Below are 10,437 nucleotides of genomic sequence, written 5' to 3' on the forward strand. Positions count from 1 at the left end.
ATGTTGACTAAAGTCAACTCTTTCAAACCTTAATCCTCAAAAATAGCCAAACCACCTCAAAACTCAACCGAGCACCTTAGGGAGCATCCCACCTATCCCAACATCACATAAGATCTATAAGAAAGCTACGGGAAGGGGTAAAATGGTAAAAATACATAAAATTATGAAAATAATCTTGGAGGTCATTACAACCCCTTATCTTTAAGCTTTTATGATAGGGAGTTACTGTTATCTTCTTTTACTCTTATTTTTTTATACTTCCCTATCACAAGATATAAGTCTATTTCATGCCTTCCTACTTTCTCTTCACAGGGCTTCATACTCGCTTACTCATTTTCCTTTATTTTTACTTTCTTTCACCTAAAGTGCTTAGGATTTTGGATCAAATTAATGGGCTAAGGAAGGAATGGGGATAGGCTACATATAAGGATGCCAAAGGAAAGTCTTAAGGCTCAAAAGAGTTGACTAGGGATTATGCATAAAGGTTTGGCACCAAACATGGGGAAAACAAAATAAGGTTGTCAAATAAATGCCTACATCATTTCCTAAACTCCACACTCTTCATTTTGTTTTACATAGACACCGGGCAAGTTCTAGCTCATAACATGTACGGACACAACAAAGCCTCACACACATGGAATATGTCCAACTTAATAATGTCAACTTACAGATTACCTATCAGACAATCATAAGAATTCAATATTAAACATGCATCACTTGAGTCGAATACAAGAGCTTAAGTGTGTTAAACTAGTCATTGAATTTCGTACCATATTTTATATCATTCAGCTTATTTTTCATTCAATTACGCATCCTAGTCAGACACCTTATATACAAGTAGACACAATGATGATGAATATCCTTAAGATGGTCATCATCCATCTATTATAGGAAAACGCCACTCAACTACGACTTACTTACACCTACGACACTTTTTTTGTATAGTTCAAAAGGGACTATTCTTAGCTAAAGAACTAAAAACAACTACCAAGAAACCCAAAATAAAAATGCACTAAAACAAAATATATACATAGTACAAGAGTGAAAGAAGGAAATTCCTGATGCGCTCAGTCATCATCTCTGCCATCAATGGCAGCAATATCATAAACTGCCATAAGAGTAGTGGCAGCATCACCCTCCAGCTTGTCATCTTCATCATTACCTCTCATCATCAATCATGGGCTCATCATCCAGGTGTTTCTGAAAGGTCGGGCCCATCTGACACGTGTACAAAACACTATCCATAAAAAGGCAGTGGTTAGCCAACATAGTCATCTCTTCATCTATTACCGGACAACCACCAATCCGCAATTGTAACTCTGTCATACCAATCATACAGCCCATCCAACTATCATCACGCACTTGCCGATCAACAGTAGAAAACACCGACCCTGTAAGCTGTATCTTGGGCTTGTGTCTTGGTTACATCAACCAAATTACACACTAAGTATGGGACTTTCGACGCGCACAAATCATGAACTTCTTCTTTAACCCCTCTCTGCCTGCAAAAAAGGGTTATCACATACTATAATATAAATTCCATCTTTTTTTGTTTCGAAATTTCATCATATGGTGGCGTAACACAAACCCAACATTCACCTACAAATCCTTCATCAAGTGGTATACCAAAATATCCGTATCCCGAGTAAAATCAGATATGTGTTTCCTAGGTAAGAATACACTATAAACTATTTTCAATCACACCTTAGCCTCACTATTGAGGTGTGCATATTGCAATGTAGAATGCCTCCTAGTATCATTAACCCTATTCCAGCGTGCAACAGAATTAACATATACAAGGTATGACGAATGTCTCTATCAGGGGGTTTCTCTTTCATATCCAAAGATTCAGAATAGTCTTAATGAGGAGTCCCTAAAAATTCATTCAATGCCAGCGTAGTAAAATGGATAGTCTTACCCCTAACCTCTACCTTATTACTACTAGACTGCTTAGTATTCCAATTCGCATAAAATTCACGCACAAAAGTCAGATTACACTCACCCTCGAAGGTGTATTGAGGACCCAAGTTGTAAACCATCTCATGAATTTTGGGAAACTGGGCCTGCAACCGCCCCTAATTGATGTATTAATCTCTCATATACTTGGCCTCCTTCTGGGACTCAAACCAATCCAGTCCATACTGCTCTACCACCTTCTTTCCTAAATGACCTAGTGGTAGCCTCGAGCTTGTTGGTTCCACAAAAGAGAATGCCCCACTTCTCCAAGGCCTTTTGCTACCCTTTCCTCCTTCTACTTGTGTAACCTTAGGTGTCATTGTAAATGAGAAAGGAAGGATTTGAAGAGAGAGGGTTGGATTGTGTGATTAAGGTGGTGCTTTGATAATGGTGGATGACTAGAAAAGGAAGAAAAATAGTGCTTTGGAGTTTTTGGGGTTGTGTGTAACAATGGAGGTGGTGGGGAAGGGTTTTTAAAGGCAAAATTTGGGTGGGAAGATGAAGAGTAAGAGTTGTTGGAGCTAGAGAATCGGGTATTAGGGAGTTGGAAGAGTTGAGAGAATAGGGAAGTGGAAGGGTTGTGGGTTCTTTTAACTTGGGATTTTTTTGATTTGGGCCCGAACCCGTATATGACGCGGCACGCAAGTATCGCTCCCACCTGGAAATTTCTCACTTAAGGCTTGGTGTGGTGGGCCACTATAGCACTCGTTCAAGCCTTCTGTTGTTTTTCCCCTAAAGCGGTGCGCCTGCATAGCATCCTACCAAGACCTCAATAGTTTGGGTCCTGGCGTGGCATGCCAGCGGTGTGCCAACCTGCCAGTTCACTTATTTTTTATTTCTTGAATTGCGTATCCACTTCCTCTTACTCTTAAGAGTCTCCTATTACTCTGTGCATTAACCAAACAAGATTAGAAAAACAAACACGGTGGGTGACCTCCCTCCTAGAGCCTTATTTTTGGTTGTGGTACAACACTTTTTTTTATTTTTTTATTTTTTTCATCTAGAACTCGTCCTGTTCCTATAATTTCCAAGAAAATTAACTCAAAATTAAATTCCACCTTAAAAAGAAAAAATACAAAATTTAATCCTACGTGGTAATACAAATCACGAGCTGCCTCCCGTATAGCGCCTGATTTATCATCGCAGCATGACCTAGCTCCTTCTCCACTCATATTCAAGTTCTACAGCTTCCTTCTCATAGTCAATATCATTACCAAAGTAATGCTTGACTCTATGCCCATTAACCAAAAATGTGGACGTCTTCGTTGCATTCCACAGTCCCACAGCTCTGTGAGGTATAATACGCACCACTTCAAAAGGGCTACTCCACTTGAACCTTAACTTTCCTGGAAAAAGTTTGAGTCTAGAGTTAAAGAAGAGTACCTTTTTCCGTGGTTCAAAGTTGTGAGTTACGATATGCTTGTCATTCCATCATTTGTTTCTCTTTGTAGAGCTTGGCATTTTCATAGGCGTGAAGCCTAAACTCTTCTAACTCATGCAATTGGTCCAACCACTTCTATCTTGCTAACTCTGGGTCGAGATTATTTCCCAATAGGCTTGATGTTCCAACTCAACTGTTAGGTGACATGCTTTACCAAATGCCATCTGATATGGAGAGGTCCCAGTTGGTGTTTTGTATGATCTTTTGTATGTCCATAGTGCCTCATCCAACTTTGTTGACCAATCTTTCCTCTACACATTTACATTCTTTTGCAATATCTGCTTTACCAATCTATTGGATACCTCTACCTTTCCACTAGTTTGTGGATGATAAGCCTTAGCCACCTTATTCCTCACCCCATACTTAGCCAAGAGATTCTTCACTATCTGATTTATGAAATGTGTTCCTCCATCACTAATAATGACTCGAGGAGTACCAAACCGAGTTAAGATATGTTTCTTCAACAACTTGCTCACCACCTTTGAATCTCTAGTGGGCAGAGAAATAGCCCCAACCCATTTGGACACATAGTCCACTGCCACTAAGATATGTTGATTCTCATAAGACGATGGAAATGGATCCATGAAGTTCATGCCCTATACATCAAATATTTCAACCTCCAAAATGATGTTAATAGGCATTTCGTGTCTCCTTAATATTGTGTCCATCCTTTGGCATTGATCACAGTTCTTCACATACCCTACAGCATCTTTAAATAATATAGGCCAAAAAAACTATATTGCAATACATTATGGGCAGTGCGCTCCCCTCCATGATGGCCACCATGTGGTGATGAGTGGCAATTATCCAACACTTGGTGCACCTTGGTTTCTAGCACACACCTCCTTACCATTCGGCCAACACCCTTCTTAAATAAGTAAGGCCCATCCCATATATAGAACCTGGCCTCATATATCAACCTTTTCTTCTGTTGTAAAGTTGTATCTAGTGGGAACACTCCACTAACAGAGTAATTGATGATATTGGTTAACCACGACAATTCAGTCACCTCTAGAGCTAACAGCTAGTCGTCTGGAAATTCCTCTTTGATCTGTATATGCTCTACAACATGTGTCGAACTATCTAACCTAGAAAGGTGATCGGCAACTTGATTCTCACATCCCTTGTGATCCTTAATTTCGATATTAAACTCTTGTAGCAATAGGATCCATCTTATGAGTCATGGCTTTGCATCTTTCCTATTGAATAGGTACATAAGAGTTGTATGGTCAGTGTAAACAATCACTTTAGTACCTAAGAAATAGGATATGAACTTGTCAAATGGATAAACTAGTGTTAGCATCTACTTCTGTATAACAGTGAAGTTGGCTTAGGCCGAGTTAAGAGTCTTGCTTGCATAGTAGATAAAGTGGAAGATCTTCTATTTTCTCTGCCCCAAGACTACTCCTACTAATACATAACTAACGTCGCACATAAGCTCAAAAGGTAACTCGTAGTTGGGGACAATCAAGATTGGAGCTTCAATTAGCTATCATTGAATGTGAACTTTGCATCCTTCTCCAACAGACTGCACATGGGCCTGGCTATTTTTGAAAAATCCTGAATAAACCTTCTATAGAACCCAGCATATCCTAAGAAGCTGCAAACTCCTTTTACTGAAATTGGGGGAGGTATCTTCTCCATAACCTCTATCTTGGCTTTGTCTACTTCCATCCCCTATTTTGACACTTTATGACCCAAGAGAATTCTCTCATTTACTAGAAAATGGCATTTTCCCTAGTTTAGAACAAGATTTGTCTCTTCGCACCTTGGTAACACCCTATCCTGATTCTACAAGCACAAATCAAAAGACTTTCCAAAGAATAAAAAGTCATCCATAAAAATCTTCACAAAATCCTCGACTATGTCCTAAGAGATTTCCATCATACACCTTTGAAAATTTGCAGGAGCATTGCACAATCTGAATGGCATAAGCTTGAAGGGATATGTTCCATAGGGACAAGTGAACGTAATCTTTTTCTGATCCTCAGGTGCAATTGAGATCTGATTATACCTTGAATACCTATCAAGGAAATAGTAATACTCCTGCCCAACCAACCTATCTAGCATTAGATCAATGAATGGAACTAGATAATGATCCTTCCTTGTTGCCTCATTTAGTCTGTGGTAGTCCATGCAAATTCTCCATCCCGTGACTATTCTGGTGGAGATTAGCTCATTTTTAATCACAGTCATCCACCCTTTTTTAGGCACACACTGAACTAGACTCACCCATTTGCTATTTAAGATAGGGTATATGATGCCTGAATCCAGCCATTTATTGACCTCTTTCGTTACCACATCCTTCATCACCAGATTCAGTGTACGTTGAGGTTGTGCAACTGATTTATGTCCTTCCTCCATGAAGATTCTGTGCATGCACAAGGCTGGACTATTCCTATGTAGATTAGCCATTTGCCATTCCATAGCTTTCTTTCTTTATCTAAGCACCTCCAGAGCTACTATAACTTGCATTTCAGATAAGGAAGACGAAAGAATTATCGGTAAAGTATCATTGGGACCAAAGAATGCATACCTGAGATGATATGGAAGTGGTTTAAACTCTAATTTAGAAGCTTCCTCAATTGATGGTTTGGATGAAGGAACCTACACTTTATTAAATGATTACACCTATTTTTTCCATATGCTCACATTGTGATCCTCTAACACACCAACAATTTCTTATGCTATCACATCACCCTCTATGTCTTGACCCATTAACACTTAGTCTATAGGATCTCTTGATTCCATGCATTTCTCTTCCATTGCTTCATCAACCACCGCTATTGCAGATAGCTCTTCGTACACAGTAGGTAATTTCAATGTGTTATACACATAAAATACTTCCACCTTGTCATGAGCTCTTACTTTGGGCCATCTAGCCACTACATCTATCAATGCCCCTTCTATTGCCAAGAATGAGCGTCCCAAAATGAAAAGGACCTCTGAATCTGGCTCAAAGTCTAGGATGACAAAGTGCACAGGGAAAATGAGAGATCCCACCTGGACTAAGGCATCTTCAATAATTCCATCCAGCCTAGACACTAAATGATCTGTCAGATGCAGCAAGATGGTGGTAGGCTTCGGATTCCCCAAGCCCAATTCCTTGAGCATAGTGGTGGGCATCAAGTTTATACTTGCACCCAAGTCACTTTATTCAGAATTCTTGAACTGCACTCCTCAGTGAACTCTACTGCTTCATATTCAGCCAACTTGTAATTATTGGCCACAATATCCTTGACATACATGGAGTACTTTGGAATTCCCTACAAAAAATTAATCAAAGGTAAGTTAATTTGTACCTATTTTAACAAGTCGATGAACTTTTCAAAGCACTCTTCCTCTTTTTTCTTTTTGAACTTTTATGGGAATAGAGGAGGAGGTTTTGTTTTTGGTTCTTCATCTACCTTTGCCCTGTTGGATTCACTTTGTTCCCCAACTTGTCCTTTACTTTTCACCTTGCTTGACTTAGTTTGAGGAGCCAATTCAAGTAGGAGGTAACCACTACGAGTACTCACGACATTCATTTGTTTGGGGTTTGGGTCAGTGTTACCAGACAAACCACCTTGTTGGTGAGAGTTCTGTGCACTTGCCAATTGCCCAAGCTATTTTTCTAAATTTTGAGTGGCTAACTGATTTTGGCAAACATCTACCACTAACTTAGCTTGGTCAGTCGTGATCTATTTCAACATGTCCTCAACACTCATATTTCCTGATTTTCCTAAACTCTGCTTACTTTGGCCTTGATTGTTGCACTGTTTCCCACCTCCTTGCGATCTGAATTGGTTCTGCCCTTGATGTTGATTTTGCTGATTTCCACTTGTGAGAAATATAGGTGGTTTCTCCAACTTGGGTTGTAAGTATTTCCATAATTATGGTTACCCCCACCCCTTGGTGCATTACCTACAAAGTCCACAGACGTTGGATTAGCTCCATAGTATTCTATTGCATGTTTACTACTTCCACATACCTCACACCACACTGATTGTTGTTGAACCATATTTAATAAAGTCAGCTAATGTCCCAATGAAAAATTGTTGAAATGTATGGACATCATATTCTGCATTGATGTAATCTGTGCAGTCAAGGTTGTCATAGCATCAACTTCCAACACTCCTACTTGTTTCTGCACCACAGGCCAAGAGTTCCCTCTGTTCTACTCAGGATTTCCCTGAGATATGCAACTATGTAATGTGTATAGCTCATCATAAGTATTCTCCAGCATCTGTCCACTTGTAGTAGATTCAAGAAGAATTTTGGTATTGGGTTCCAATCCCTCAGTGAAGGTATGGACCAACACTTTATTAGCTTGATGATGAGGAGGACAACAAATGAGTAGAGATTTAAACCTATCCCAAGCTTGGTACAAATTCTCTCCAGATTTCTGTTTAAAGCTTAGGATTTCAATTCTAAGTTTTGCCATGTTTCTCGAAGGAAAGAACCTGATTAGAAATTTGTAAGCCAAGTCATTCCACGTGGTAATGGAATTTAGTGGTTCTGACTTCAACCACCTCTTTGCTTCCCCCAATAGTGAAAAAGGAAACAATGTTAGCTCACATAATTAGGAGATACCCTAATTGGCGTGTAAGTATCATTGATTTCCAGAAAGTTATGGATGTTTACTTAGGGATCATCATGAGGCAACCTAGTAAATTAAAGTTGCACCATATTCTATTTCAACTCAAATCTACCTCTAGTCGACGGTTTTTGATTTCTGGAAGTGACATTTACTATGAGTGAGACTACCACATCATGTCGTGTCCTCGCTGCCATCTCTACAAATACCACTTTTGGCAAATCTTGATTATTCTCCAGATTGAGTTTTTGTATTGGGTATTGAGAAGACGCTCTTCGCATTTCTTGATGGAAGAATCGTTCAGACTCAAATAATGGCTCTAAAAGTTCCTTGTTTCTGCCTAGTGTACTTCCTGATTTACCTGCAAGAGTTCACAGCTAAGATCAAATTGTCAACACTAGCACAACCAATATAAAAAATTCAAAAAGAACAAATTTCTTAACCTAAAATCCCTGACAATGGGGCCAAAAACTAATTGAGTCCAAACGTACACGCAAGTGTACGCGGTCTCATAAGTAGTGAAGTGGCTCTTTCGACCCGGATATTGAACCCACAGGGACTGTAATAAGACTCTTTTTTAACAAACTGCACCAATTGTGTGTGTTGTAAGAGATTGGGATAATTCTACTACTAATTTAGATAAGAAAAGTTACTACTATTAACAAAAATACACTGGTTATGTAGGTTAATCAAATCATGAGAAATTCTAGGATTGTAGTATAAGGGTAAGTCAAGCATAATATTTTCCGCTTTTAGTCTCCGATGGGTTATTTAATTACTGATTTATAGGGTTGCTAATACAATTATGGTCTTCCGACCACTAATTATCTATCTTTATCGACAGCTTAACTACATTGTTGAGCAGGGATAGGAATAAATCATTAAAAATGCATTAAGCCATCTTCCTATTTCTTAACCAAATGTGGTACGCATGTACGTGTCACTAGCATCCTATAAACGAATCACTGTAAGTTACCCTAGCATGAACACATTCCCCACATTTTTTTTATATCCTCTTTTCCTCTTCCGAATTCTAGGTAGAAAACACATGCATTCTAATGCTGGCCAAACATTAAAATAATAAAAAATGAAAATGCCGGAGTAGTTAGAATTAACAACCCATCATTGACCACATATCATATTATATTACATCATAACTTCATAGCTACATCCCCATAATAAGGTCACTTAGAAACTCATTTTCAATGAAAACACAGAGTACATAGTTTCATAAACTTTAATCTTCAAGAGAAAGAAGAAGAATAAGGGAACCAAAAGTGCGTATGTTCTCATCTCTGTGCTCTTTCAAAACCTGCATGAACCCATTCTAAAAATCCCTAGGGGTCTATTTATAGGGTTTTGAAAATAACCCTTTTTTCCTAGTTAGACCCAGACTTAGAGTAAAAATTAGAAACTTTGAGGCTTCAGTGGCGCGGCATGCCAAGATCGGACCCGGGTTTACCCTCAGTAGTTTCATCCCTAGCGCTGCGCACCTACAGAGTATCAGGAATGGTCTTTAGTTGTTTTGGATTTTGAATAGCATTGCTGCAAATCACCAGTGTCTATCTTATGTAGTTTAAGCACTGGGTCCACGCGCCATTGATGCACCCCAGCCCAATTTGTCCAATTTTTCTTTCTTCTTCTCTCGTTCAGCTTATACTACTATCGATTGTTTTCTTTCGAGCACTGACTTTTCTCCCAAAATCCCTATATTCACAAAACACATACCTTAGTATACACTTATTCTTCATTCCATCTAAAATACATAATTGTTCTTCCAGAATATTCTAAATATGGGTAGAACAAGGGGCACATAAATGTGCCAAAGATCAGATAGTTTGTCTTATGAGGAAATTCCTGTAAAAATTCTTGACTGTCAAGATTAGTTTGTCCTATGAGGAAATTCCTGTCCAAATTCTTGACCATCAAATCTCAAATTAAGCACCACAAAGGTCTTATCAGTTAAAGTTTTGTGGAGAAATCAGTTATTTGAGGAGGCTACATGGGGATCCAAGAAGGATATGAAAGCCAAGTACCCCTCATCTATTCATTCCTCCTAGTACCAATGTTGAATGTATCATTTCTATTCCTATCTCAGATTTTAGTGCCTTCTTGAGTATTTGAGTAGTTATTCTTTCGTATTGAGTTTTGAGATTTCTGCATTACATTCATTCATTGAGTAAATACTTATATTAGTCATCATTTAAGGACGAATGATCCTTAGGGGGAGATATTGTAACACTCCGTACTATTCTAACTAAGACCAATTCTGATAACCTAGATAAAAGTGCGATAAGTCATTGTTTCAGGGGACCATGAGTGCCACCTATGGTTCGTAGAAAGTTCCACGAGCCATAGAAATGACTCGTAGGGTCCCCAAACACTTGAAAGAAATTTTAGTTGTTAGGAACCATTCTTGTGAGACCTTATATGACCTTTAAACTTTCCTATGACCTGTAGGGTC

At 38.8% G+C, this 10,437-nt stretch overlaps 1 non-coding gene across 1 annotated transcript; it reads left to right on the forward strand.

Annotated features, from left to right (window-relative positions):
- The first annotated feature begins 7,707 nt into the window (after positions 1-7,707).
- LOC129881341 (small nucleolar RNA R71) lies at positions 7,708-7,814 on the forward strand. The gene has a single exon (XR_008765565.1). It is a non-coding gene; the product is annotated as a small nucleolar RNA R71 (small nucleolar RNA).
- The last annotated feature ends 2,623 nt before the right edge of the window (positions 7,815-10,437 follow it).

This window comes from Solanum dulcamara, chromosome 2 (assembly GCF_947179165.1).
Source record: "Solanum dulcamara chromosome 2, daSolDulc1.2, whole genome shotgun sequence".
NCBI lineage: Eukaryota > Viridiplantae > Streptophyta > Magnoliopsida > Solanales > Solanaceae > Solanum > Solanum dulcamara.